This window comes from Leptidea sinapis, chromosome 3 (assembly GCF_905404315.1).
Source record: "Leptidea sinapis chromosome 3, ilLepSina1.1, whole genome shotgun sequence".
NCBI lineage: Eukaryota > Metazoa > Arthropoda > Insecta > Lepidoptera > Pieridae > Leptidea > Leptidea sinapis.
In genome coordinates, this window is record NC_066267.1 from 9,006,031 (window position 1) to 9,014,668 (window position 8,638).

The window sequence follows — 8,638 nt, forward strand, 5'->3', positions numbered from 1 at the left end:
TGCCCCAAAACAATATACCATAGAACATAATACTATGAAACCCTCACTTCTAGGATTAATACACAAATAAAATTTAAAAAATTTTGGGGTTGAGCAGGTACAGTTGATAAACTATAAAGTAGATCCTGTAGATGAAGCCACTACCTGAGAATTGAACAAAGCAAACAGAATTTTATAACGAGGCGGTACTCGAACGGTTAGCTCAGTTGGTTAGAGCACCGGCACGGAACGCCGGAGGTCGTGGGTTCGAATCCCGCATCGTTCATAAAATTTTGTTTTTCAAATTTAATTTGTGTACTATGAAAATAACTAAATTATACTAATCGCGCCGGATCTATGTCTGAAAGTTACTTAACTGTGTAATTTTTTTTAACCGCATATGCTTCAGAATTATGCGGATTGGCAAATATCCTTCAATATCTCCATTGAAATTTAGAATCAAGAGTAATGCCAAGAAATTTAGCAGATTCCACCGGTTTTACTACCTCTCCGTTTCATAAAATAATCGCATCCACATTTTAATTCTACGCGGCAAATATTTAGTTTTATGACTATTTAACAATAAGTTATTGGCGCTATGTCAGATAGAGCATTGTTTACTTCGTCATATAAAACTTCTTTTCACTTTGAATATGAGTGAAGTATCATCCGCAACCAACTTGTGTTTTTTTCTATTTAATTACATATTGCAACACCATAGGTATGTTATGTTTTGTTAATCCGTATGGTTAATAAATATATTTCTATTGTATTCTACCGACGGCTTTTTAGGAAGTTGGTCTTTTGAAAGTAGGTAAATGCGATAAATGCTATATGAACTCTATATAAGGTTTCACATTCTCTTCAACACCAGAGGAATCACAGGAGCATTGGCGACATTTAAGGAAGGTGTACGCGCTTTTTTGAAGGTACCCATGTCGTATCGTCCCGGAAACACCGCACAAGGAAGCTCATTCCACAGCTTTTTTGTACGTGGAAAAAAGCTCCTTGAAAACCGCAGGATGATATTCTAACTTGTGTGATACAGTCCACATCCTAAAATGATACAGTCCTCATACCGTTATATGCTAAAGATATTCACAGAATTGTCAAGCGAGTAAATTGCAGCGAAAAAGCTGGTCTTATGATGAACATCTCAAAGACGAAACACATGGTCATATATAAGAATAGCATTAACAACTTAGACATTATATTAGCAGGCAAAAACTAGAAAGAGTGCCCACATGCAAATATTTAGATACTTGGTGAAATACTGGAATAGCAACCAGGAAATTAAGACCTGAAGTGAACTTTAGACCGTCTTCTCTATTGAAATTTGGGTGTTTTTTAATTTCAATGGCTTCACATACCAGTCTTGGGAGAAATCTATTCTCTTTTACTAATAAAAGACATTTATTTTCTCAAAATTGATTCCTATATAATTCTTATTGATGTCATATCTAATATACTAGATACTACTACCGCTTCAGATCAAGAAATAAACTTTTATGCCTATTTATGCCTCTTAATACTTTTGGTTGGTCAAAGCGGATATAGTGGTTTGGAAAAATAACATTCCAAATTGATTCCAACTATCAAGTCAGGCTTTCGGTTTAACATATTATTATAAAGTACAATTATTTCTTACGTACAAAGTGCACGTTTAACAACAGCTGCACACTGGAGTGGAATTCGATATCCGTCGGGAACAAGGATCACTTTACATCTTGTTTTGTGTTGATCTTGTGAACGTATTCTATTTTTGTGTTAAATACATGGCCAATCATGCGTTTCGGCTGTCTGATATTTGACGAGCGGTTATATCGTTCGATAGATACTCGAACAATAGCGTTTTGGGCCTTTATAGGATGAATGAAGTGGACTTGTTGCAAATTTAAACTTATTGCATATATAAAACTAATCCCTCGCTTAATAGCGTAAGACGTAAGCAATCTAATACCTCTCTTTGCTACGATATTTACCTAAATCCCTACTAATATTATAAATGTGAATGTAGTTTGTTTGTTACGCTTTCACGCCTAAACCACTGAACCGATTATGATGAAATTTATTACAGAGATAGACAAGAGCTTGGGAGAGGACATAGGCTATTTTTTATCTTCTATCTTCTATATTTATAAAAATGAATTGCTGTTCGTTAGTCTCGCTAAAACTCGAGAACGGCTGGACCGATGTGGCTAATTTTGGTCTTGAATTATTTGTGGAAGTCCAGAGAAGGTTGAAAATAAATAAGATAATGTTTTTTTATGAATTTGTCAATAATATATCACAACATCAAGAATTACTTCGTAAAATATGCACCCTGCTGTCGTAATGAAATTGTTTCACAGCAGAACTGTCAAACCGTGCGTCAATAAATTATCTCATAGAAATTATGTATGGACACATCAAAGGAAAAACAAATTTGTTGTTTTTATTTAATTCCCAAAAACTTTCATATTTATTCACCTTATAAACCTTCCCTGGACTTCCACAAATAATTCAAGACCAAAATTAGCCAAACCCATCCAGCCGTTCTCGAGTTTTAGCGAGACTAACGAACAGCAATTCATTTTTATATATATAGATATTATACAGAACAACGTCTGTCGGGTCAGCTAGTCGCGAATAAAAGGCCTGGCGGGGTTGGAATAGGGGTTGGAAATTTGTAGGAAAGTTCGTGATTATTGAAGATTTTAAGAAACTTTTAAATATTTGTTCTTGCGTTTTTAAAATGTAGACCTGTGTGGGCTGTGAAAAGGGGGATAACAGTTCTAGAGTTATATCTGAGCTTATCAAAATGTATATTAGCCACAGCAGTTTTATAGTGTATTATTTGCAAAGTGAGTATATTAAAAAATAAAAAATGCTGCCCAAACTAACTGTTGCACGCGCACGAAGTCGGGGCTAAAAGCTAGTATTTTTATTGTTTATATTATAATATGCAGGATGGTTTTTTGAGAAGGGTGGTGATGGCCAAGTCGGAAACTACGAGACTTAGAGAAAAGTCGTGAAAGGAGTCATGTTCTCGATTTATAAGAAACCCACAACTGCATAATTAGTTTTTAAAAATTTCTTGAACTTATGACGGATATCGAACCGAATGATTTTTCAAAAAAAAAATACAGCCTGTATTATTGAACCAATAGACTCTGTTGTTGATAAGGATCAATATTTGCAAAGATATTATGTTATACTAAAAATGAAAGGAAATAGAAAAAAGATACAATTTTTTTTCATATCTCACTTTTACCTAAGTAATAAGTTGCTCAAAATGGTTTCCTTTGATTCCAATGCATAAGTTTATATACGTCTCTCTAATGACCTTTTGAATAGGAGGTGAGTTTTCTTAGGCGCATAAATAATAGATCAAAAAAAATGGTATTTCCTTTCATTTATATTAATACATTTCATTGCAAAGATTTATTCTTATCAGCAACAGAGTCCATTGGTGCAATACTACAGAATGTAATTTTTTGAACAAATCATTCGGGTCGATTTCCGTCACAAGTTCAAGAAATTTAAAAAAACTATATATGCAGTTACTGTTTTCCTATAAATCGAGGGCATGACTCCTTTCACGACTCTTCTCTAAGTCTTGTAATTTCCGACTTGGCCATTACCGCCCTTCTCATAAAACCAACCTGTATATTGTCACAGTGTTGATCCCCATTTTTTTTTTAATAAAATTACGCCTATGTTACTGAGTTCTAATAACATTAAATGAAACATCAGTTGGTGAAAATTTTTCTGAGATCCATCCGTATGTTTAGGAATTTATTCATCTATATCAGTAGGTACCTAAATTATTGATATTAACAAAAAACTAATAATGGTTAAACGATACTCTCAGTTAGAGCTTCAGAAGCAAAAACAACAATTTTTGTCTGTCTGTCTGTCTGTTGTTTGTACTCGTTTATGTTACATAAAAGCTACTGCATGGAAATGAATGCAGTTTTCACCGATGCAGATGTATTGATAGATGTATCACTTTATATAAAGGCACCGCAGCAAAATATACTACCGTTATTTTACTTATAATTCGCAATTGGCTCTAGAAAAATAAATAACATGATTCTAAATTTCATGCGTACAAACTAATAAAAAACATATAATAACCACAAATCTTTAAACTTTATTATAAGAGTGTACACTATAGATATAAATATAGTTGAGTAATAGTATATTGTAGTACAAAAGCAACGATTTATGTATTTTTTTTGACTCCATATTTGTTTTTAAACTTTTGTTACTTAAATTATAATTTTATTAAACTGTCAGACGCGTCAACCTCAATATAGTTTTGATATTACGAAATTTGCGTGTGCCAAGATTATTTTTTATGATAATAAGGGACGAGACGAGCAGGACGTTCAGCTGATGGTTATTAATACGCCATGCCCATTACAATGCAGTGCCGCTCAGGATTCTCAAAAAACCCAAAAATTCTGAGCGGAACTACAATTGCGCTCGTCACCTTGAGACATAAGATGTTAAGCCTCATTTGCCCAGTAATTTCACTAGCTACGGCGCCCTTCAGACCGAAACACAGTAATGCTTACACATTACTGCTTCACGGCAGAAATAGGCGCCGTTGTGGTACCCATAATCTAGCCGGCTTCCTGTGCAAAGGAGACTCCCACTGGTAATTTGCGTCCGACAAGTAAACTTTTCGCACTCAAACGACATTTCCGTGCGACAAGTAAACCTTTCGCACGCACGCACGTAATTTAAAAATAGGCAAACGGCAACCGCAACAGCGAGCGCCAAGATACCTACTACTTTTCCCGCATGAGTGATACATTTTTTGTTTTATCACTTCTATCTCGTAATAATTTGAATAACCTACCGAATTTTAGTAACTTACTTATCTTTTGTATATAATATTTATATTATGTATAATAAGAATGTAGTCGATCACATATTAAGAAAGAAAAGTATTAAAATCACGATTAATAAATATAATCTAATAACAGAGCTAGGTTATTCGATTCGCGTAGTTTTAGACGTGTTCACATCTTCTACGATCTCGCTAGGGACTTAAGGAATTCATGACGGTGCTTGCGAAATATATAAAATTATTATCTTTAAAATAAATATGTTTAGATATCATGTCTGTTAATTAATAAGTACAACGTGTTTAAAATATTTAAAAGATGTTTGCGGCTTACTAACAATTTTATTAAAATGGAAGTAGGTACCTGAGTAAATTACATATTATATTATATTTTCCAGCTCTGATGCATTACCTACTTAGTATTGTTATGGTTAATTGACATTACAATTAGTACCAACAATCGACGAAACGAGCAGGACGTTCAGCTCATGATAATTGATACGCCATGCCCATTACTATGCAGCGCTGCTCACGATTTTTGAAAAACCCAATTTTTTGAGTGGCACTACAATTGCGCTCGTCACCTTGAGATATAATATGATGTTAACAGTTTTCACTCGCTGCGGCGCCCTTCAGACCGAAACGCAATAATGCGTACACATAGTAATGTGAAGCAGTAGCTTCACGGCAGAAATAGGCGCCGTTGTGGTACCCATTATCTAGCAGGCATCCTGTGCAAAGGAGCCTCTCACTGGTACTGGTACTTTGTAGATATTAAAAAATAATTTAAATATTCAGTTATCAGTGGCCGAATGAGTCAAGTAGACTCAGGGGGGTGCAACTTCCCTACATTGGCACATGAAAAAATTTGCATTGAAAGTGCTGAAAAAAAAATCAATATGCTATCAATACGGTCTACAATAATAGTAAAATGTCGGTAGGCTACGGGCGTAATAAAAATAGCACAGTGCCATCTCTTGGCCTGGGTACACTGATTTTTACATATGAAAAATATCAGTGGCATATCTATCTCTGGTATATAGTGTATCATCTATGGGACTGATGGTATGTTCAATTGTTCACAACTACAGCTGTTATCAATGATATTATATACAATAAAGAGGTAGATATCGCACTAGCGCGCGCAAATTGTTGCAGACAAATTCAGACAATTGTCGTAGTTTCATTTAGTCGGCTAATAGCAGCGAGCTAAGCCGAACGTTTTCGTGGCAAGGTAATAATAATGCCAACCTGTGTGTTAAGAAGATGTAAAAACTATGTTTCCAATATATATAAGAGTGAAGGTATTTCATACCATACGAAAGTATCCTTAAGAACGTCGTATTTGTATTTTATCACGATTTTATTGCTTATTTACAAATAAATCTCGAATTATTAACGTGGTAGTTCGAGCGAGATAGAGAATATGATGTCAACTACAGCGCGACAAGGACAAATAGAATTTGTCATAGATTAATCAACCAGAAATGAAATCGTAGGCAAAATACATAGCGTTAGTAATCGCTTGATTGCGAAACTTGAGTTTTCTTGTTAGTTAGTGAGCGTCTTTCTAAAATAATATTATGATGATTATAATAAGCTTTCAAAGCCTTTAGTCTTTATAATAAAGGTGATATAGAATGAGATTAGTAATAGCAGGCTATTTGATATTTTATTAGTAATCAATCTTGGAATGTATGTAACGTACCAGGAGGTATACTCGCAAAATCGACAACGACACATTCGGAACGATAATACGATAATACTCCGAATATATCGCAACTACCCTGTCTGCTGCGGGATGATCGAGGTAGTATAATTTTAGGACAATTTAGGAAATGATGTAAAAAAGGCCTTGTTGCAGTGAATGTAATACGAGATATTTTAAATAAACACGTGCGTATATAGGTAGCTGAACTATCAAACTACAAAAACAAGTTTTAGGGTAGGTAGCGGACGTAGACAGTAAGTGCTATTTGCTTACGTAGGAGTTTTTTCAGAAACACTGCTTTTTCGCTATATCCCTTGCTAACTGCAGAAGAATCAATGAATCATTTTCTTTTCCTCCCATTATCTTATTGTAATAAGCCCTGAACAAAAAGACATTCATAAATAATATAATAATCCAGAAATAATAATTGTAAACATAAAACTTTTTGGGCCGCCGTTTAGCCGTCTTTAGTAAAATTTTAAAAATGGAACCCTTATTGTTAATACATTTCGGGTTTGTTTTGATATGTCTGTATGTTTTTTATTATTTTATGTACAAATAATTTACATCATCAATATATATATATCAGAATATATATTATAATCAATATTAAATTATTTTTTTTATAAAATTAATAACACTTTATTAACCTAATATCAATGTAGTTTTACTACTTTGTAACTTTTACTACATGAGCTCATGAACCTTTCCGCATCGGCCGTGCCCGCGGGCACTGGTAATTCAAAAAACAATGAGAGCGGCTGTGCCGCGGGGCACTCTTTTACCTCATCCAGTTTTCACCCTTATTAGGTGTACAAGATGGTTTATTTGCCTACGCAGTTATGAACGAGTGAATTCCCAAACACATTTCGATCCGTTACGATTCAAGGCCACCAATATTCGACGTCATAGCTTTACGGACAAAGCACTTATGTGTCCACTTGTTCCCGGCCAGCGCAGCGAGCGGTCGTTATCAAGACTTTACACAAAGATCGTTCTTTGTGGAGATTTAAGCTTAATTTTATAATTAACATATACTATTCATTACAAAAACATAAAAGGAAATAAATAAAACAAGTAATTAACAATAATAACAATATTTATTTTAAAATATACCTATTTTTACACTTTTTTTCGAATGAAAAGTCTTTGTGAAATAAAAAAGAAAGACAATATGAATAATTTATACATGGTCTTATAGCTTGTTTCAATAGCTTTCAGTGACAGTCACTCAAATCACCCTAGTTATAAGCATTTTATAACTACACGTAAAATAATGCACACGGGGAAAATGCCGCGAAAATGCCGGAAGCTTGCCGATCTACAGTGTACAGCGAGATCCGGAGCGCGCCGATGCGGAAAGGTGAATGAATCGTATTTTAGGCATAAATCACGGTGTACGGTAAAGAATGATATCTGTTGTTTTTTCTGTGTTTTTGTTACTCAAATACGAAGCAATTAGCAAATTAGACTTATCTCTTTTTCTCTTGCCATAATTGTATTTACTATCCTTCTTTGACGTGTAATCGTAATGTAGTGTGCTATTGCAATGTTAAATTATTCGTGTGTGCGTTTGTGTATCATTTTCAAAGACCGAATTTTGTCTAGGTAACCTATATATACTTTTAAATATCATTGGCTGTTATGATAATATTGACATCATAATAAATTTTACTTTTAAGCGACATCTCTTGTAATTTGTGTGCCCCGTTAGCATGAAGTGGTTCAATAGGTTTGTTCTGCATGTCAAGGTTGAGAACGGTGCACTGACCGCTCATGTCACCTACTAGTTCTATCATTTCGCCATAGATGTCTCTGTTTAAGGATTTAGCATCTCTCTGCTTTTCAGATCCTATAATATGGAAATATTAAGTTTCCAACAATTAGGTTCATTGTTAATTTTGGGTTTTCACTAATATTGGAATAATATGAATACAGGAAATGAAATAAAAATAAACAATGTGTGCGTAAGATAACACCATAGACGTGAAAACTTTTATGAGGCGAGGGTCGACGAAAGAAAACTATTTTAATATTCTATATTAATATATAAAATTACATATTATGAGAGGTAGGTACAATTATTGTGGATCGCTCTCCCTTTTAATCGA